The sequence below is a fragment of the Balaenoptera borealis genome (genome assembly GCF_965194805.1).
Source record: "Balaenoptera borealis genome assembly, chromosome: 15".
Taxonomy (NCBI): Eukaryota; Metazoa; Chordata; class Mammalia; order Artiodactyla; family Balaenopteridae; genus Balaenoptera; species Balaenoptera borealis.
The window spans coordinates 87,447,465-87,469,804 of record NC_138871.1 but is presented as its reverse complement, the minus strand read 5'-3'; the positions used below and the strand labels follow the sequence as shown (position 1 = coordinate 87,469,804).

The 22,340-nt window shown below is 40.2% G+C and overlaps 1 protein-coding gene across 8 annotated transcripts in view; it reads left to right on the top strand.

The window, feature by feature from the left end:
• RNF144A (ring finger protein 144A) overlaps positions 1 to 22,340 on the top strand; it is a 115,100-nt gene that overhangs the window by 17,106 nt on the left and 75,654 nt on the right. For 5 of the 8 annotated variants that reach the window (XM_082356948.1, XM_082356944.1, XM_082356946.1 and 2 more), the window contains one exon: positions 7,083 to 7,227. The exons of 2 other annotated variants lie outside the window; for them this stretch is intronic. The gene's annotated coding sequence lies outside the window, so the exon portion shown is untranslated. Of the gene's footprint in view, positions 1 to 7,041; positions 7,228 to 22,340 lie in introns of all 8 variants that reach the window. One more of the 8 variants, XM_082356945.1, reaches the window with a different exon arrangement.

The following is a 22,340-nucleotide window of genomic DNA, read 5'->3' as shown; positions in this document are numbered from 1 at the left end:
AGAACTGCGGTGTGACGCTGGGGAACTTTGTGGGTCTGGGCCTTGACTTTTTAACCTATAAGTGAATGAAACCTCTGTTCCCTTCCAGCTTTGAATCTAACCTTCTCTTTCTTCTAAATTACTCATGATACTTTGCAGGATATTCTGCATAAGGTAGGTGTTCAAACTTTTCTTCAGTAGGCTGGTAACTTTTTGCCCTTTGAAGTGGAACATAATTAGCTGAATAATCTTTTCATGGCTAATTTCATTGTTCTGTCGTTTATGGGACATGATATAATGGATTTACATATATTAGGCATTTAAATATTTTTGAAAAACGGAGTGAATGACTTGAATGGAATTTTTCCAGGAAATATTTTATTTAAATTTTAGTTTTTAATAATGAAGTGCAAAAGAACCCAGACACAAAGGGTCACATATTGTATTATTCCTTTTTGTATGAAGTTCCCAGAATAGGTAAAACTATAGAGACAGAAAGCCAATTTCTGGTTGCCAGGGACCGGTTGGAGTGAGAGTGGAGATTAACTGCTTAGTAGGTAATGGGTTCTATTTTGGGGTGATGGGAATATCTTGGAACTTGATTGAGGTTCTGCTTGTACAATATTGTGAGTGCACTGAATGCACTGAACTGTTAACTTTAAAATGGTTAATTCTATGTTATGTGAATTTGACCTCAATAAAAATTGTATATAGCACATTAAAAATTCAAAAGTCTAACAGTATAAAAACTTTTACAGTACAAAGCAATTCTTCCTTCTGCCCCAGGCCTTTAATCTTCTGAACCAGATGCACCTGCTATCAGTTTCTTATATACTTCCACACCAGTCCCTCTCACCTCCCTTTTTAAGTGGGAAATGCTGCATATTGCTTTTTTTCTACTTATTTTGGATTTTTCTTTATCAGCACATAAAGAACTACCTTTCTCCTTTTCAGAGCTACATAGTCAAAGGAGTTATTTTCTAAGTTCTTAAAGTTGGTGTGTGTTTTATCTCACCATTCTAAATAAACCATTCTTTCCTGTGGTAATGCCTCTACTATATAACAAGCTGCTTAATCTGTGCCTAATTCAGTATCCAGTTGGGTAAATCAATCTGCTCTTTGTGAGCAGGTTTAAACCTAAGAATTAGCTTCGTTTTTATGAGTCATTTCTTAGAATCAGGAAGGATGATGGTATTAGCCAAATGACTTTTATCACAACAAGAGAATTGAAAATCATTTAATTAATTGATAGTTAAGGAGCCAATGAATCTGTTCCATAGTTATAATTTGACAAATATCTCCATTGCTGAAGACCGTATTTTATTTTCCCCCAGAGAAGACAAATGTGAAATAACTAACTGCAGGACGACTCCAAAGGGATGGCTGTGGGGCCCTCTGTCCCCCAGTGTGCGATGCTATTAGTATACAATGCCCGTAGACAGAGATGGCTTTATACACGCTGGACAAGACCTCTATTCATCTCAGAGTCAAACAAATTGCACATATGAAAACCTCCACTTACTGTGGCCACAGAAGCTGAACCGAGTAGAACTACACGCATTTTTGAATTAGGAACTTTCAAGCCCAGCAGCAACTAAAAGACAGTTCTTGATTTGGAAATTGAAAGATTGGGAAGAGGTGGAGGGACTGCCTTTGGATCTCTTTTGAGTACTTGTGTGTATGGAATTGTAGGTAAGTGGGAGGATCTCACTCTCTGAGCTGGAGTCTGTGCTGATAAACAGTTGGGTCTCAATGTCCACTCAGTGTAGAGACAGACAGGGAGAAGGAAGAGCCTCCACTAACTCTAATCCCTGTGCCCATGGCAGAGCCGGTTCCGCTCTAAGGATTTGCTTCAGGGAGCCCGGAATGCAAAGCAGTGGGGCTTTTTGTGGGATTTTAATTCAGTTTGTAATATGAGATCCTGTGTGAGGCCAAAGAAAAATAACTACTTTCTCTCAATGTGTAGCATCTCATGGGTAATAGACTACATCAAAAATCTTTAGTGCTAAAAACTTAGAGTTATAAATGTAGAAAGTAAAAAAAAAAAAAAAAGTTTAATTAGGAATAAAATGAAGAGTAAAATTCCCGTTAGTATAAAGTGATTACTGTTTTTTTCTACATTCTTCTAGAAAAGTTTTGTGCGTGTGAGTGTATAACTAAAACTTATGTTTGTGAATGGGATTATTATACACATGGTTATGTATTACGCCTTTGTATTTGCTGTTATGTCTTAGACATCTCTTCATACCAATGCCTGCAGGTCCAGCTCCTTCTTCACTTATATGAAAGACACCATCTTATGTATTCAGCTTGGCCCTCTTGATGGACATTTAAGTCACTTTCCAGTTTTTATCTTGCAAAGAGTGCTGTGAAGCATTCTGTCATCTGCCCGTTCCCAAAGTGATACCTGGTTATTCCGACACCCGACATCCAGCACCCACCCTGATCCCTATCGGTCCTCATTGCAGCTAATCCTTTCGCTCCTGGTCTTCAGAAACACTTCATCCCCACAGGATCGTCAGCCCTACTTTCTTTTCAGCGTTCACTGCCACCCTTATGTCTTCAATCCTCTTCTTTCTGAAATGTGGCCCTTTCTCCCACTTTCATAATCACCTGGCAAAACCCATTTTTGGGTAAGCCCATTTTCCAGGGCTCCGCCTGGTCCCCTGCCACCCTAGAGCTGCACAGTGCTACCTCAGCAGGGCCCAGCAACCCTGCAGTATGTGTGTATATATATATATGTATACGTATATATATATGTGGGTGTGCGTGTATGTATTACGAAATTCTGAACGTTCTGAGTGGTTATCCCTAACCCCAGTTGTTTCTTTTGTTTTTGTTTTTTTTTGGCCGTGCCATGAGGCACAGCATGCGGGATCTTTGTTCCCCAAATAGGGATCGAACCTGTGTCCCCTGCAGTGGAAGCTCGGAGTCTTAATCACTGGACCGCCAGGGAATTCCCCCAGGTTTTTTCTTATAAGCCTGGTTATTTTAGTGATTCCAGCTGTTCTTTGTGTGGTGAATGAATTTAACAAGGAATAATCTTATGTATAACTCATTAATAGGACCCATTTATATATTGATGTACATACAATTGGTGAAATAATTTCTTTAATGCGTATTTTTGTACCAGGTTGGCTTTCTCAGGTTATTCCAAACAGTTGAGACCTTTGTTATTTGATGTAGCATCCCTGTTCCTATAAAAGGGTGAATTTATTAAATTTATATTGGAATGAAATTGAGATTCCAGAGGAGCACAGACTTAGGAAACAAGAAGCCTGGTCCTAGGCTGTGGTGTGTCATATTTGCTTCCAGTGACAAACGGTAATGTTTTTTATGTTTAATCACCCAGGAGAGTAATGTGTGGACATAAAAGTTCCTATCAAGTCTGATCTCCTTGAGAGCAGGATCATGCCAGATCCATTTTTGTATCATCCCTACCCAGCATCTCAGCAGATGGTAGGAGTGCAGAAAAAGGTTAATAACTGATAGATGTTTACTATAGGTGTTTCTGCTAAAACCCGGTGCATAGATTCCCAGTTCTCTGCAGCACCAGCACTGAAAATAGCAAGGCTTGTGGGGACCTAGGATGGGGACTGACCGATCACAATCTGTGCAGCTTTGTAAGCAGAGCTCTGTGAAGGGCAGTGTTTCATACCTGGAGGATTGAGCCGAGGCTGGAGGTGGCCACCACTTCCACGAAACATGTGATTGAAGAACCACCGTGGGAAACGCTGCAGCGCTTTAATACTTTAACCCTTGCCTGTTTGGGGAGCCCAGGCAATGCCAGTGTAAGGCAGCCCCCAGAGTGGGGCTCTGGAAGGTGGGCAGGGGTTTTCCGACCTGCTGGCAGCCTGAAAACACACAGGTTGACGGCGCAGCCTCCGGACAGAGAGCTCTGCGTGCAGCCTCTTTTCATGAACCTTTTTCTAATGCAGCTAAAACAGTCTTCTGTTGTCACTGCACCAGCTCACCAAGAGCTTTTCTTTCTTGCTGAAGATTATAGTTCTATTTACTGGCTCTTCGTACCTGGGAAAAATGGCAGAAACATGTAGTAAAGCAGACTTTTGTATTATCTTTTGTTTGAAGGGTTCCTATTGATTGCCAAGTACAGGCAGAGAAAAGATGTGCAAAACACAGGGTCACATTTTCTGAAGTTGGTACCTTGATGCTTCAGGGCAGAGGAGGAGCTTCCTGCAGATAGACAGGGTTGCTTTGTGCAGGGACCAGGTGACGGGCAGGGCTCGCTCAGAGCCCTCAGCCTCCGCATCGAAGGCTGTAGACTTTGGGAGCTGGGCAGGAGCATTGCAGGAAAACTCACTTGCTCAGGCCCCACGTGGGCAAAGCTTGTCGTTTTAGTAAAAGCGCAGGGAGGAAGGGCTAGCTCCGGAGGAGATGTGGGTTTGTCCATTGGGATGTATCTCACGTCTACTCGGATGGAAACATCTGCTGCTCTCGGATGCCCTACTTTGAAGTGACTAGAAAGACAGAATTGATTTTGTTCTTTGCTTCCTGACCATAGACGCCTAAAAATAAGCCAAGTTCAGATGCTGGTGTTGCATTTCTGATGAGCAGGTGTTGTACTTGAGGAGAGAGAAACTTGGGAAATTCTGGAGTTATTACGCCCTTACATTTTTTCCAGTTGATATATTTCTTTTTTAATAATAGTTTCATTGAGATGTAATTCATAAAGTTCATCATTTTGAAGTATACAATTCAGGGGTTTTCAGGATATTCACAGAGTTGTACAAGCATCACCATCATCTAATTCTAGAACATTTTCAGTTCCCTCCCAAACCCCTGATCCAATAGCCGTAGCTCCTTACTCTGCCTTGCCTCAAACCCCTGGAAACCATGAATCTACTTTCTGTCCCTCTGGATTTACCTGTTCTGGATATTCCATATACATGTTTTCTTGCAGTTTGTAGCCTTTTTGGTCTGACTTTTTTTTTTTTTTACTTAGCATGATATATTCATAGTTCATCCTTATTGTAGCATTTCAAATCCATTGTGTGGACATACCACATCTTGTTTTCACATTCACCAGTTGATGGGCATTGGGGTGGTTTCCACTTTTTGGCTATTTTGAATACTGCTGCTATGAACATCCACGTACAGGTTGTTTGTGGACGTTTGTTTTCCATCCTCTCGGGTGCATACCTAGATGTGGAGTTGCTGGGCCATACGTGACTCTGTGTTTAACCCTATGAGGAGCTGCCAAACTATTTCCCAAAGCAGCTGCACCACTTTAGTTTCCAGTAGCAATGTGTAAGTGTTCAGAATTCTCCACACCCACACCCATGCTTGTTATCTTCTGTCTTTGATTCTAGTCATCCTAGTTGGTGTGACGTGGTATCTCATTATGGTTTTGATTTGCATTTCCATAATTGAATAGTCATGTTGAACATTTTAAAATGTGCTTATTGGACATTTGGATATCTTTTTTGGAGAAGTGTCTATTCCGATCTTTTGCCCATTTTTTATTTGGGTTATTTGTCTTTTTATTGTTGATTTGAATGTGTTCTTTATATAATCCGGATACAAAGTCCTTATCAGATACGTGATTTGTATATGTTTTCTCCCTTTCTGTGGGTTGATTTAACTTTATTGATGGTGTTCTATAACACACAAAACTTTAAAATTTTGATGGAGTCCCAGTTTATCTAACTTTTCTTTTGTTGTTTGTGCTTTTGGTGACATATCTAAGAAACTAGTACATGATCTAAGGTCACAAGGATTTACTCCTATGCTTTCTTCTAAGAGTTTTATAATTTTTGCTCTTACATTTAGGTGTACCATCCATTTTGAGTTAATTTTTGTGAAAGGTGTGAGGTCTGTGTAGAGATTCATTTTCTGAATGTCAGTATCATTTGTTGAAAAGCCTATCATTTACCCTTTGGATTGTCATGGCACTCTTGGTGAAAATCAATTAACCATAAATGTATGGATTTATTTCTGGACTGTCAATTCTAAGCCATTGCTCTCTATGTCTTTCCTTATGCCAGTATCATACTCTCTTGATTACAATAGCGTTTTTTTGGGGGGGGGCATCCAAAAGTGTGAATTCTCCAACTTTGCTTTTCTTTTTCAAGGTTCTTTTGGCTATGTGAGATGTCTTGGATTTCTGTATGCATTTTAAAAACTGCTTGTCAATTTCTGCAAAAAAGAAAGCTGAGAATTTAATAGAGATTGCATTGAATCTGAAGACCAATTTGGGGAATATTGCTGTCTTAACAATATTGTCTTCCAACCTATGAGCACAGGATGTCTTTTCTGTTTACTTAGTTTTTAACTTCTTGTAATGATATATTGGTAGTTTTCAACGTACAAATCTTGCATATCTTGTTAAATTTATTCATAAGTATTTTATTCTTTTTGATTCTGTTTTGGTGCTCTTCTAACAGCATATGTTATTTATCCATTGTACCAATTTCTGCCTTTTGATTGGAGCGTTTAGACCATTTAGTGTAACTACTGATAAGATAGAATTTATGTCTGCCATTTTGCTTTTTTTCCTTATGGATCTTATGTCTTTTGTGTTCCTTTATTCCTCCATTTTGCCTTCTTTTGTGTTAGTTTCTAGCATACCATTTTAATTCTGTTGTTCATGTTTTATACATTTTTCAGTTATTTTGTTAGTGGTTTCCGTGGGGATTACAGTTAACCTAATCTTGCCTTATGTTTAAACTTTTCTATGGCCCTAAACCTCTCCCTGTAGGAGTCCCATTGGGGCAAACCTGAATGGCTGTGATTGGAAAAGGAGGGGACAGATATGGAGACCCAGGGACACACTGTTATCTGAGAATTGTCTGTGTTGGTAGATTTATCTGTTAACTTCTTTGTGGAGTTTGATTACCTATACCATAAACCTTAGTTTCTTCTCCAGTGATACTTTCCAAATGTTGATCAGATTAGATTTCTAGTAGTTATATCAATAGCTTTCCCTCTTGGGCTGGGGATTTGAAAGGCTGATGCTGGGTTCTAAATCAGCACAATGATCTTTGCTGCCCCCTGCCACCCCCCAACCTGCTCTCTAAGCTCCTGTGCCCTCCTGCTCCCCAGGTGTTCACCCTGCTGAGTCTGATACACTGCCCATCCCCCAGGTCTGCAGGGACCCCAGTGCCAGAGATCTTCTCCCACTACTCCAGATGGGCAGCCTGCCATGAGAGGGAGGGCCAGCTGAGCACATCAGGACACCAGGATTTGGCCAGAAGACCGTTCCTCTCCTCCCATCAGGACTTTTCAGAGGTAACTTTGAAATTGGAAAATGAAAGCTTGAAAACCTGCATTTATGTCTTCTTGGTGGAATCTCAGGCCATTGTTGGGAAAGACCCCAACCTGGATGGGTTTTCCTGTACCTCTTAAACCACACGAAATAAGCAATTGCCTAGTTTGCTTCCCCTGAATGAATTTTGAGGATGGTCTTCAACATATTATGTTAAGCGGTTATAGTAATTAGTATTTTACAGAGATTACCACATGGATCCTCATTTTCTGCTTTTAACAAGCTCATGAGGCTGTTACTGCTAGTCTGGTTTTGTAGACCAGGAAACAGGTTTAGAAGATCAAAGTGATGTCCCTAGGGTCTCAGTGATTCATTAAGTCGTCCAGAACATATGGATTGAGCAACCGTATTGTGCCAGGTGCTGTTCTAACCCAGGACCCATGGTGAGCACAACAGACGCAAACTTCTCTCATGGAGATTCCAGGTTGGGGGGGGGCGTGTGAGTGGAGGGTGGGGACAGGCACCAAGAGACTGACCACCATGTGAAGAAGTAAATTTTATGTCTCATTCCCAGGCATTAAGTGTTGTGGAGAAAATAAAAAGCTACCAAGTTTAGAGGGGTGGAGTTTTAAATGGAGTGCTCCGGGAGGTCTTACAAAAAAGTCGACATTTGAACGTGGATTTAAGGAACTGTGGGAATTAGCCATTTAACCGACTGGGACAAGAGACTTGGAGCTAGAAGAAAAGGTGGGTGTGAAGGCCCAGAGTCCAGTCTGTGCATCGCAGCATGTTGGGGGAACACCGAGAGGCAGGGGAGCCAGCAGAACACTGGGCGGTGGGGGTCAGAGAGTGGTCAGGAGGTAACAGAAACTTGACCGTGTTTAGCATCGTGGGCTATTGGGGGGAATTCTAGGCTTTACGATGGGAAATCAGTGCAGTGTTTTAGGCAGAGGAGGGACGGGATCCATTGTGATAGGCTCATTCTGATATCAGTGTTGAAGGATGGGGGGTAGACCAGGAGACCACTTAGAGGTCATTAAAGAAATCCATTGTAGTAATTCAGACAGGAGATAATTCGGTGGCCTGCTCCACTGGTAGCCGTGGAAGTAGGAAAACGTGGTCACATTCTAGATATATTTTGAAGAAAGAGCCTTTAAGATGTCCTGGCAGAATGGGTGTAGGGCTTGAGAAGAAGGGAAAGTCCATCATGATGGCAGAGATTTTAGGTTGTGCAGCTAGAGGGAGTTGTCGCCACCTGAGATGGGGAAGTCTGCAGGGTGGGGAGGGTTTGGTGCCAAAAGAGGTTAGAAGTTCAGCTTTGAACAGGTTGAGTTTGAGATTATGAGACCCCCCCCAAATGGAGATGCTGAGTGGACAGGTATTTCCAGATCTGATAGTTGAAGATGGTGATCTGAGCTGGAGGTACAACGGGGGTCTTTGGCCTGCAGTTGGTATTTAAAGGAATAAGGTCAGTGAGATCCTAGTGACAGAGGAGTTCTCAGGAGTGGGCCCTGGAACATTCCGGCTTTAGGAGGAGCAAGGGAAGAGGGACACCAAGAGGCAGCCCCCAGAGAGGGAGGGGAAATCCAAGGGTGAGGCATCTCGGAAGCCACGTAAAATCACTTCAGAAGGAGGGAATGGTGAGCTGTGCCCAGCGTGTGGATGGGCCAGATGAGGCGGAGACTGGAATTGACCCTTGGATCAGTGCCACGCAGGTCATTGGTGCCTTTGGTAAAAACAGCAAAATGTCATGTGGGTCTGGTGACTATGGCGACCGAGGGAAAGATGGAGGGAGAACTCTGAGACCGAGACTGTTGACGGCAGTTTGGAGAAGGTTTGCTGCAAAGGGGAGCCGAAAATGGGGTGGTACCTGGTGGGGTAAGTCAGGCCAAGAGATTTCGTTTTTAGTTGGAAGCATTAGCGTGATTTATACATGGATGGGAATGATTCAGTAGAGAGTAAAAAGTTGATAATATAGGACAGAGGGTTGCTGGAAGCATGTCTTGCGTGGGTGAAGGAGGTGCGTTCGTGTACAGGTGGAGTTGTTTGCTTCAGGAAGAGCACAGATAGTTACTGGTGGGGGACGGACTACATGACAGACACATGGGTGCCGAGGTGGTGCTCAGGAGAGGTTTTCTTCGGATTGCTTCTGTTTTCTTTGTGAAATAGGAAGTCAAGTCCCCAGCTGAGAGTGCCGTGGTGCAGGAGGGCTTGTAAGTTTGGGGAGGAAGGGAAGGAGGTGCGGAGTGATCACCTGTTAGTCGTTAAGAGTCCACCTGGAGCTCTTGGCCACAAGTTGAAAGACCCCATCGGTGAGATTGTGTGTTTTTCTAGACAGCTCAGCTGGGGAGTTGAGGGCACACACACAATAGCTCAAGAATTGAATTATGGAGATCTGTGAGTCTGTTTCTGTTTTGTAAAAAAGTTCATTTGTATCAATTTTTAATTAGATTTCACATATACATGATATCACATGATATTTGTCTTTCTCGGTCTGACTCACTTCACTTAGTATGATAATGTCTAGGTCCATACACACTACTGTATATAAAATAGATAACTAACAAGGACCTACTGTATAGTACGGGGAACTCCACTCAGTATTCTGTAATAACCTATATGGGAAAAGAATCTGAAAAAGAATGATGGATACATATATAAATATAAGTGATTCATTTTGCTGTCCACCTGAAACTAACACAAATGTGTAAATCAACTGTACTCCAATAAAATTAAAAAAAAAAAAAGAATTGAATTATCATTTGGCTGAGCAGAGAGGGACAAATTGAAAGGGGTGGCCCCAGCAATGGCATCTGCAGGAGAGAGATGGCCCAGGTCACCTGGAGATTACCACGGTGACTTGAGGACAGAGGACATCGGTCATGAGGAGGAGGTTGGGCTGGGCGATGGGGGGATTGGAGGTGCAGGAGAAGCGCCAGAGCTGTCTGGCCGGGGACACTGGAGAGAGCGGCTGGGGAGACAAGAGGTGGTGGGCTGACCGTGTGCCTGAACCTGGGGATTTGGGGTGCTTTCGGGAACCTAAATTCCAATGTTCCTTCCCCCGGGCCTCAGGTTCTCATCACCCCACTTTGCCTTTTCACTGCCTGCCCTTTATTTTTTAAATTTTGGGGGCCACACCTCTAGGCTTGTGGGATCTTAGTTCTTAGACCAGGGATTGAACTCGTAGTGAGAGTGTGGAGTCCTAGCCACTAGGCCACCAGGGAACTCCCTCACTGCCTGCCCTGTAAAAGGGCCTGCTCGAGAACTCTCGCTGAATCCCGAACCAGATACCGATATTACCAATGTTCCTCTGGTAATACTGGGAATGTATTGCTGATTTCTTACCGACACATTTCTTTGCTGAGGCAGAGGGAGGCCTGCAGCCGTATCATCAGTGCAGTGAAGACACAGGAAATGTGACAGCTGACATTTGAAGCCGCCCTTCCCCTTCTTCACAGGCCTTGGACACTAAGAGGATTTTTCTTTTTTTTTTTTTTTAACATCGACTTTAACGTTTTAGGGTTATTGCATCCCTCTCTGCAGTACATTTGCTGGTCCAGAGATAGAGTTCCCTCAGGTATGAGGGAAACATGAAAGCACCCTGGAAAAAATGCACTGCAAGGCCAAGTGGAATTGTGCATTCTTTCCTGCATCTGCCCACTCCCACCTCCCAGGACGTTCTGTTTGGGAATCTGTCTCCAGCAAATTCCAAGAGCTGAAATGGCTTCGTAGTTACAAAAGATTCATGTTGAAGAAGCCAAAATACCAGAAAATGGCATTCCAGCACAAGCAAAGATATTTTTAAATGTTTAGGATTTATAAAGAGAAACAGCCTCCGTAGGGTATAAACCACCCCCAATTCACACTTCTGTCATTGACGTAGCTATATCTAAAAGATAGTTTTCTTTTTTCTTTTTCTTTCTTCCCCAAGTGGAGAATGTCATTGGTAAGAAAATAAATCTTCTGTTAAGAAACTTTAACTGAGCCTTGGCCTTGACTCAGCCTTGGGAATGGCCGGCATTTGGAGAGCTGCAGCTGGGACAGCGGGGCTCAACGCTGCTCTTGGCTGGTGAAGCTTTAAGGCAAAGGTCGTTTAAAACTCTAACTAGAATCGAAAATATCAATACCCTGCTTTACTTCTCATGGTTTTGGAGTGGCTGAGGTGGTTACACGAGCAATATTTTTAGAAATAGAAACACTTAGAGATGCTGTTCTGAGATGCCATGGTGGAAGTTCCTGTTAAAATAAATCTTAACGACCACGTTTCCCACATTTGTCTCAACTGCAGTTTCTTTGAATTTTTTTTTTTGTTCTTTTTTTTTGTTTTGTTTTGAGAGCTATATGTGCTATCCTCTAAGCCGTGCTGTCAAGTCAGTATTTCCTGGGTAAGTCTCCGTGAGCGTTCTCGGTGTTTCCACATCCCAAAGTCCAGAGGCAGCGAGAACCACTGGTCAAGGAGAAGCAAGTGCCTGTTCCCTAGGACAGTGTGGATTTCTCTAGACAGCCAAGCATCAGACACCTAATGAACATCTATTATGTGCAAGGTCGTGTGCTTGGGCCAAGAGGGATGGAAGAGTAGACACGGGGCGGGTTTCTGCTGTTAGGTTTTCCTTTGACTACTGTTAACAAGCAGATGTGGAATGCCAATTCCCAAAACTTGAGCGCAGGACAGAGCAGAAGTGAAGCTGTGAGAAGTGGGCGCTGAGCACTAGATCCCTTCACGGCTGAGACATGTCTGAGTGGAGAGGAGAGAGGGACAGAGATGAGAAGGCGGTACGGAAGGCCACTCGGGCTGGACCCTGCAGGTTTGGAGTTAGACTCTTTCCTGTGGCTGGTCGGGAACCATTATGATTTGCTAAGGGTAGTGATAGGATTTTTTTAAAAAGTGATTTGGACAGATTCATTGGACACTCTTGTGCTCCTAATACAAAGAAAAGATCGAAAGCAGGGAAAACAGTCAAAAGGAAAAGTTTGATCATGTGGCTTAACAAAATTAATGGAATATTTTCCCCCCGATTTAAAAAATACAGTAGGTTTTTGATTATTCCCCAAAGCCTAAGAGCAGAGCTTCACAAACACACGCAAGCACTTTTACCAGAGAAATATCATCCTTCTATCATACTTATGATTTTAGCTACATTTAGCATTGCTTGATTAATATCAGTGAGGAAACCTTTAGTATCTAGTCATTATCATGTATTGAAAACTGCGTAGCATAATTGAATTATCTCAATCTCATTTTAATCCTGAATTTACTTATTTTAATGGCTGACTTTATGAGTGTATTCCATAATTTATCTATCCTCTATATATAAACACACTTATTTGAATTTAAAAACAAGGTAAAATCTTTCTGATAGAAAGGAATTCTCATTGGCTCATTGGTTTGACAGTGAGTTATTGGAAGGAGCTAAATATGCAAATACTATGGACAAACATATAGTTGAAACATGGTTATAATAAAATCATGTATTAAGGTATTTTCTATGGAGAGGTGCATTGAAATGAATGTATTTTTTCTCAAATTTTTTTCTGAGTGTGTTTGTTTAAACAAGGGACCTCTATAGTCAGCATGTTGTACATTAGATCCTCAGATCTTATTCATCATGTAACTGAAAGTTTACACTCGTTTATCAACCTCTGCCTATTTCCCACACCCTCCTGCACCTGGCAACCACCTTTCTACTCTTTGCTGTTTCTCTGAGTTTTACTTTCTTTCCTTTTTTTTAGATTCCACATGTAAGTGATACCGTGTGGTCTTTTTCTCTGTCTAGCTTATTTCCAGACAGAGAAATAGCCTCCGGGTTCATCCATGTTGTTGCAAATGGCAGGGTTTCCTCTTTCTTTGAGGCTGAATAATAATAATAATAATAATAATAATAATAATTATTATTATTATTATAGCTATAATTATATATGTGTATATATATATATATATATACACACACACATACACACATATCACGTTTTCTTTATCCATTCATCTGCCAACAGACCCTTAGGTTTTTCCATACCTTGGCTGCTATGAGTAGAGCTGCAATGAACATGGGGGTGCAGGTATCTCTTTGAGTTCATGATTTTGTTTCCTTCAACATATACCCAGTAGTGGGATTGCTAGATCACATGGTAGTTATATTTATAATAATTTGAGGAACCTCCATACTGTTTTCCATAGTGGCTGTACCAGTTTACATGTCCATCATGTGTCCAAGGATACCCTCTTCTCCACATCCTTGCCAGCATTTGTTAACTCTTGTCTTTTTGATAATAGACATCCTAACAGGTGTGAGGTGACATCTCCTTGTGGTTTGATTTGTGTTTCCCTGATGAATGGTGATGTTGAGCATCTTTTCATGTACCTGTTGGCCATTTGTACATCTCCTTTGGAGAAATATCTATTTAAGTTCCTTGCCCGTTTTAAAATTGGATTATTTGTACTTTTACTATTTTTTTTAAAATAAATTTATTTATTTATTTTTGGCTGTGTTGGGTCTTCGTTGCTGTGCGTGGGCTTTCTCTAGTTGTGACGAGCGGAGGCTACTCTTGATTGTGGTGTGCGGGCTTCTCATTGCGGTGGGTTCTGTTGTTGCGGAGCACGGGCTCTAGGCACGCGGGCTTCAGTAGTTGTGGTGCATGGGCTCAGTAGTTGTGGCTCGCAGGCTCTAGAGCGCAGGCTCAGTAATTGTGGCTCACGGGCTTAGTTGCTCCACGGCATGTGGGATCTTCCCGGACCAGGGCTCGAACCCATGTCCCCAGCATTGGCAGGTGGATTCTTAACCACTGCGCCACCAGGGAAGCCCTGTACTTTTACTATTGAGTTGTATGTGTTCTTTCTATATTGGATATTAACCCCTTATCAAACATAAGATTTACAAATATTTTTTCCCATTCTGTAGGTAGCCTTTTCATTTTGTTGATGGCTTCCTTTGCTGTGCAGAAGCTTTTTAGTTTGATGTTTACTTTTTTGTTTACATTGCTTTTGTTGCCTTTGCTTTTGGTGTCAAATAAAAAAAAAAAATCATTGTCAAGGCTGGTGTTAAGGAGCTTACTGCCTAGGTTTTCTTCTAGGAGATTTATGGTGTAAGATAGGGGCCCAGTTTCAGTCTTTTGCACGTGACTATCCAGTTTTTCCAACACCATTTATTGAAGAGATTATTCTTTCCCCATTGTATATTCTTGGTGCCTTTGTTGAAAATTAATTGATCCTATACATATGGGTTTATTCCTGGGATTTTTATTATGTTTCATTGATCTATGTGTCTGTTTTACCCAACACCATACTGTTTTGATTACCATAGCTGCATCATATAGTTTGAAATTGGGAAGTGTTCAGCTTTGTTCTTCTTTCTCAGGATTGCTTCAGCTATTCATGCATATTAAAAAAAAATAAATGATATACTAGAAATTACATTTTTTGAACTGTTGCTACTTTATTTTAAAAAGGCAATATTTCCAATAGGCCAGAAGTTACGTATTCTGCAACTATTTAAAATTCTTCTATAATTTTTAATGGCGACTGAGGAATGTGCTAAAGGCCTGTGTACTTGTAAAAGGTTATTTTTGGCTATAGCCCAGCCCCTCTTCAGCAAAACCAGAAAATCTCTGCTTTGGGCCACACAGAGCAAATTCAAGGCTTTGTGGTGCGGTGGGAAGTGATGGACACAGGGGTCAGAAGACAGGTCTAGGCCCAGCTTCGCCACTAACTTGCCCAGTGCAGCTTGGGAAAGTCACTAACGTCTCAGAGCCTGGATTTTTTCTTAGCAAAACGGGAATGACAGCAATGCTTCCCTACCTACCCAGAAGTCCCTTGTGAGGATCAGATGTGAGTGAAGGATGGGGACGTTTCTCATGATGTGTAAACAACTGTCAGCTATTATTTACTGGTTAGGAACCAAATGCAAGTGAAATGACCACCTGCAGCCTCCTCTGGGACCTGAGGGAAGGGGCAGTGAAGGTGGTGTGCGTGCAGGTGGGGCCGGACCTTGGAACCACAGAAGATGCAAACAAGATGACAGGAAGCACATTGCTCACAGCTGTGAGGAGGGCTAGGCGTTCCCACAGTCATGCACGTTTTGTTCTCTGAGGAGGGATATTCTGACTACTAGGGAGGGCTGCAGGAATTTGGAGGATCTGGCTAAGGGATGTCTTCCAGCACAGGAGGGAGAAGCCACAACCCTAGAGAGTTTGATTTACTCTCTGGCTTCTGAAGCCACTGTCCAAATGTCTAGGGAGAGATGAGGTAACTAGTGATGGCTGCTAATAGCTGTCGTTGGTATATCGCTTTGGAGTTCATACAGGAACCTCCATGTGCACTGTGTACTGTTATTAGCTTACACAGCTCTCCTGTGATTATAGCTATTGTTCTTCCTACTGTCCAGTTGAGAAAACTAAGACTGAGAGCGACTTGTTCAAGATGATGCAACTGGAAATTGGTGGTGGAGCCCAACAAAGCCAGGACACCCAACTTCCAGATCTCACATGACCTTTCTGCCTGATAAAGAAGGTTTTGTATGGACTCTCAGCCCCCAGGAAAGCAGGGAAGATTAGGAAGTCTTGGAGAACATCTTGGTTCAGAAAATTCAGAAAGGAAGTTATTTAAGTTTTTTTTTTTTTTTTTTTTTGCTGGATATGGTTAACTTTACAAGAAACTTGCAGACTGTTTTCTACATTGGCTGTAACATTTGGGAGTCCCATGAGCCATGTATTAGAATGTCACTTCCTCTGCAACCATGCCAACAGGTAGTTATTTAGGTTTGCAAGACACCTGGAGTGCCAGTAGTAACTACCCAGGTATGGGAGGGGCCATATATATTGAAATGCGATGAATTATTTGCAGAGTTTAGGAACATCCTTGTGAAGTCCATTAGTGGGCGGGGTTGGTGTGGTGAGGGAAGAGGCCAGTTGGGCTCTGGGGCATCCATCCCTAGAAGTGTTAGGAAGTGTAGGCTGTATAAGATGACCACAAGGTACTTTGTAATTTTGTTCTGGATTCTCTCTGCTCAGTTCAAGTTCAACACTGTGGTGCAAGCTGAAGTGAACACCAGAGAGTGTAATCTTATCACTAATATCCCCCAGAAAGAAAATCAAATGAACTATGGGGTTTTGAAACATCAGAATGAAGATCATACTGTGATTTCTCCACTGTGTGAGTGAGTGAACTGAATGTGAGGATTAACAAGAAGCAGGATGTTTTGTGTATAAATTGCTCCAAGATGGGGAAAAAATCATATTTCATAATCTTTGAAGAGAGGGCTAGCCAGGGGAAAACAATTCGTAGTCCTTTCTTCCCCCGTGTTTCGGGAATCAGAAAGCTTCCAATAGAATAGAGAAGAAATTACAAGTACAGAATCTGAGGAAGGTTCTTATTCTTTTATAGGACAGGACCCAAAGGGTGTCCTCTTTATTGAAAGGATCATGAAATCTGTAGACCTTAAGAGCTGGTATTGGAGTTGAATCTGGACTTCTTGCGCCCAGAGCTGCCTCCCTGGCCAGGGAGATGGAGGTGTGGGATTGGGGGGGCGGTGTGGGCATGGTCCAGGACATCCGTTCAGAGAGCTGGCCACCAGCTCAGCCCGGACATCCTTGTTTTCTTTAATTTCATCGATGATGAATCAACAATGAGCTTTCTGAATCCAATGAGCTATCGTTGCTCATAACCACCAAATTCGAGTTCCTAAAGCTTACCAGTTAAGCTGGTTACTTCATTTTTTAAATACGTATATGCATGTAGTAAAATTATTAAAATACAGACAGGTTATTAAATACAAATGTAAATGCTTCATCTCTTTGTCCTCCCCAGAGAAAACCACTATTGATTTTTTATTTATTTATTTATTTTTTTAGTTTCCCCATCTAGAAAATTTAGTGCCCATGAAAAGATACCCGTTTTAAATCTGAACCAGGTTAGACAACACCATTCTAAGCAGAGCTTTTAAAGAAATGTGTTAAGTCGGATCCGGTACATACAACACTTTATGTATGTGAGTTATGAAGCATAATTAATGAATATCCACGAACCTGTCTCTTAAAGAAAAACATCATTAACACTGTGACATTGATGTGGACATTTTCCTCTATCTAACTGCTCTTTCCCCCGCACCATCATTTAATCTTCCCTTGCTATTTTTGGTAGTCTGTATTCCTAAAAGTATATATAATGTTACTCATTAAAAATTGTGTCATGCTGTTGTTCAGTGTTTTGTTTCTAAGATTTAACCACCTTGTTCCGTGAGGCTATATTTATTCATCTCACTTACATAATATCTGATAAGGTTGACATCCATGCTTCCTCCTGTCAGTGGGTGTTTGAGTTATTTTCAGGCTTTTACTGTCACAAAATACTCTGCTATTTATATTCTTGCACATATCTCTGCTATACGTACACCATTTTTTTTCCCTTGGTTATATACCTAGGAGGAGAGTTTGGGCCTGAAGAAAGGCTAATTCATGACCAGCTTTACAAGAAAATGTCCTGGTGATTTCCATAGTGATTATACCACCAATGCACATTGCCATCAGCAGTGAATAAAAGTTTCCTTTAAGATTCATGCCTGCCTTATCCCAACACTTGGTGTTATTGGACTTCTTAATTTTTGACAGATTAATAGTAAAGTGAACTTAATGTACCAATAATATTGAGCTTCTTTTTACATATTTAATTATCATCTGTTTCATCTATTGTAAAAGGACTGTTCACCTCCTTGGTCTAGTTTCCCAATGGGTTGTATATTTTTTTTTCATTGATTTGAAAGCGTTCTTTATATATTCTGAAGATTCATACTGTTAAAAATATTACCTTCTAGTTTGTGCCATATATTTTCACAAGGTGCTTTTTGATGAACAGAAGTTCTTGATTTTAATGTATTTAATGTATACAACCTTGGCCATTTATAGTTAGAGCCTTTCATTTAAGATATTCTTCTGTATCCCAAGGTTATAAGTTACTCCCTTATTTTCTTTTATCAGTTTTACAATTATTTGGAATTAATTTTTGTGTGTGATAGAGGAATCCAAGATTATTTTTATCCATAAAGAATAATAATTCGCCTAGTACCACTTATTGAATAATCCTTTTTTTCTATTGATCTGGGATATACAGTCTGTAATATACTGAGTTTCCCTAAGTGCATGGGTTTGTTTTTCTGTGTTGTCTCTATTTGTATGTTGGTTAATTTGCCCACCTCTGTATCAGTGCTGCCTGCTCTTAATTACTGTAGCTCTCTACGAAGTCTTGATATTTGGTCCTTTCATCTTTTCCCTCTTACTGGGTGATGTTTGGCTGTATGTGGATTTTTGCTCTTCTATAGAGATTTTAGAGTTAGTTTATGAAACAGCAATAGCAACAATAAAAACAACAAAAAAACCTGTGGGGAATTTGCTTGGATTGCATTCAATCTGTAGATCAATTGAGAAAAAATTGACTTTTTTTGATATTGAGTTCTCCTATCCTTGAACATTTTGTCAGTATCCATATATTTGTCTTCACAAATGTTTTTTGGGAAAGCTTTATACTTTTCTGTAGATAGGTCTTACTCATTTGCTGTATGCTCCTAGGTACATGTGACTTGTTTGTTCGTTTCCAGCCACCTCAGTTTTGGGGTGCCTTCAGAGATGGCGTCTTTGCTGGAGGATAAAAGTGTAATTGATATCTATACATTGATCTTGCATCCAGCCTCTTAACTAAACCTTTCGTATTTCTAATATTTTGTCTATGGATCCTCCTATATGTAAAAAGCCATTTGTGAATAATTAAAGTATGGTTTATTCCTTTCAATTCCCACATTTTCTTTTTCCTGTTTTCCTTGTTTGAATTAGGACCTCCAGTACAATAATGAATTGGAGCAATAGAAGATAGCCCTTCATTGTTCCTAATCTTTATAAGGAGTGTTCTAATTTGATTAAGAATGTTGTTTGCTATCACTTTTTTTCCAAATACCCTTTATTAGGTTAAGGAAGTTCCCTTATGTTTCTGTTTTACAGAGTTTTGTTTTCTGCTTTTATTCGTAAGTGTATGCTGAATTTTATCAAAGGCTGCTCTGCATCTATTAGGATGACCGTATGATTTTCACTGTTTTCCTGTTACTATGTTATCTTACATGTATGGCTCATTCCGATGGTAAACTCTCTTCTATGCCTAGGATAAATCTAGCTTGTTCGACTTTATTTTTTTCCCCCTAAATACATGCCTTATGCACATCTGGATTCTATTTGCTCTTATTTTGTTTTAAATTTTTGTTTCTTTACTCATGAGTAAGTTTGGCCTCTATCTTTCCTTTCTTTAACTGCTTTTTGTCTGATTTAGAGAGAGGATTTTTTTTTCTATTTTTCTATTTCTTGCAAGAGTTTCTGTATGATTTGAATTATCTGCTCTTGAAATTTTGGTAGTACTCAGCTAAAAACAAGAACTCGTGCTTTCCTTGTTGCAAGATTTTTATCTATTTAATTTTTTTGAGGCTTTTAAAATGATCTGAATCCCTATTCCTTTTTAAACTGAATTTCTTTCAGTTTTCTTAAATTATATTTTTCTAGGAGTATATTCCTCGTTACCTGTTTTTCAAATTAAAATTAGCATAAAATTATTCATTTCGTTTAAGATCCCTGCTATCCATATTTTTCATTACAAATATGTTAATTGGGCCATATCTCTTTTTTCTTCCTTGACCAATCTGCCAGACAGTGTATGTTTTATTATTATTTTCAAAGAAAAATACTTTTGACTGTTGACTCTATTTTAACTTTGTGTTTTATTTATTTTTGTTTACCTGTTAATAGGTCTTTTCTTCTACTTGCTTTGTGTTTATTCTGCAGTTGCTTTTCTAACTTCTTAAACCAGAGACAGCTCAATAACTTTTAGACTTCTTTTTAAATATAAGCATTTAAGATTATAAATTTCTTAGTACTGCTTTAATGGCATCTCATAGGTTTTGTTAAACAATATTCTCAGTATGTTTAGTTCTACATGTTTTTAAAGTTCAATATTTTCTTCTAAACCCATGAGTTTATTGACAAGTCTTCTGTGATTTTCAAGCATGGAGAATCTTTTCATTATTGATGTCTGTCTTAATTGCACTGATGTCAAAATACATGATCCATATGATACCAGCTACTAGAAATTCGCTGGTCATTCTTTATGTCCCTGTGTAAGGTCAGTTTTTGTAAATGTTCTGTGTATTTTTGAGAAGATTGTGGATTTTCAGTTTGTTGATTATGAGAGTTCCTATGTCTATTAAATTTAGATTGTTAATAGTGCTTTTCATATCACCTCTATTTTTCCTAATTTTCTATATTTGCTATATTAAACAATGTATTGTGATTTCCCCACTGTGGTGGTATATTTGCCATTTTTTTCAGAAACTATTTTATTTTTGCTTTTTATATTTTGAAGCTATTTAATATATACAAACTTAGAATTACTATAGCTACATAATGAATTGGGTATTTTATTGTTATATAATTGCCTTCTTTTACTCGAGCTATATCTTTTGCTTTAAGTCTTCTTTTGTCCGATAGCTTTCTTTGGGTTGCATTTTTCTGGACCAACTTTCTCCATCCTTTGACTTCCAATCTTTCCAGTTTCCTATCGTTTTATGTGTATCTCTGTTTTTAAATTTCAATTTTATCATTTATTTCTTTTGGCTATTGAGTTTAATCAGTTTATTTCTTATATGATTTAATAGGGTTGGTTATTTTCCTACTAAATTATTTTTATACTATTTTCTTTGTTGCTTTTTTTTTAAAGTGCATGTTTGTCTCTTTGTGTTCTTTTTCCACTTCCTCCTTTTACATTAGGCAGTTATATATTCAATTTCTCTTCTCGTAGTGGAAACTGCTGAAATTTTACCATAAATACATCTAAGGTCTAAAATAAATATTTTAACTCCTTAATTCACAAAAGCCTCAGAACACTGTAATTAACTTGGAAGCATATAAGCTAGGGGTACTTATTTATTTTTGGTTCAGTATTTTAACTGGACTTTAGTTATCTTCCAGTGTGAGAGACCTTTGCAGAATCTAATTTATCATATTGAGAGAAGTAGATGTCTCCCATTTTTTTGTTTTAAAGTAATTGCATCTTTGTTGCTACTGAAGATACGGATGGTTTCCAAGCCCATTTCAGTATTGGGAACATCACTGTGGGTGATAACCCCTTACTGCTAGGAAGGTTTTCATGACACTTATGTAGATGGTCAGTGAAATGGGTGCAGCAAGTGTTAGTGTAAAGAAATATTTGTTGATCAGTTTGGACCAGATGACTGATCCAGATGTAACCTGTATGTAAACAGAGGGGCTTCCTTCATACATCATACAAACATACAGAAAGGATACAACAGCATTAACATTACTTCTTATCAACATGGTATTCTAGATTTTTTAATTCTGTAATTTCATTTTACCCTTATTTTCTATAGTGTATCAACACTTATAAAGAGACTTACACCCTCTTCCCTGAAAAAAATAAATAAAGTCCAAGTGTGTATTTCTTTAAAAAGGAACCTCTCTGTTCCATGTTTTTCTCAGTGACTTGAAGTTCTGGGACATACCATGGTTTCATTATCCAAAGGCTGGCACTATGCCAGACCCGATGGGGCAAGATCGCCACTCCCTTTTCTCCTGCACGTTTCCCTGCCAGGCAGTGCCGATGTGTCTGGATATAGAATTGTGGAGTGTTCTGCTTAAAGGAAATCGTGCTGCTCATGTAGCACGTGGTTTCCACAGTTATTTCGGGGAGGTGGTTCAGTGATCCTTTCTTCAAAGAAGTCTTCTGGAAGCCTGATGTCTCAAAAATAAACAGGCTCAGATTGGAACAAACTTGGGGCACCTGTAGCCCGTGCCAGTGAAGGCCTCCCCGCCCTGGCCCCCAGGGGGAGCCGGGGAAGTGCAGACCCTACACAAGGCCTTTCCTTCTAGCTCCTAGCTCAGCAGAGGAGCAGCTGGAGACCTCAAAGGGGCCCCAGGTTGGCTGGGGGCTGGACCAGAGATCAGGTCTTTGCATCCTTTTCCAGGCCTTCCTGCCACTAATGCTTCATTTCCACAACCAGGATAGCTGCTCCTTTGTGCAAAGCCCATTAGGAAGCGATTTCCACGTTTCCACTTTCATTATTTTCTTTATATTCAGAACCACGTCTAGACGTTTTGC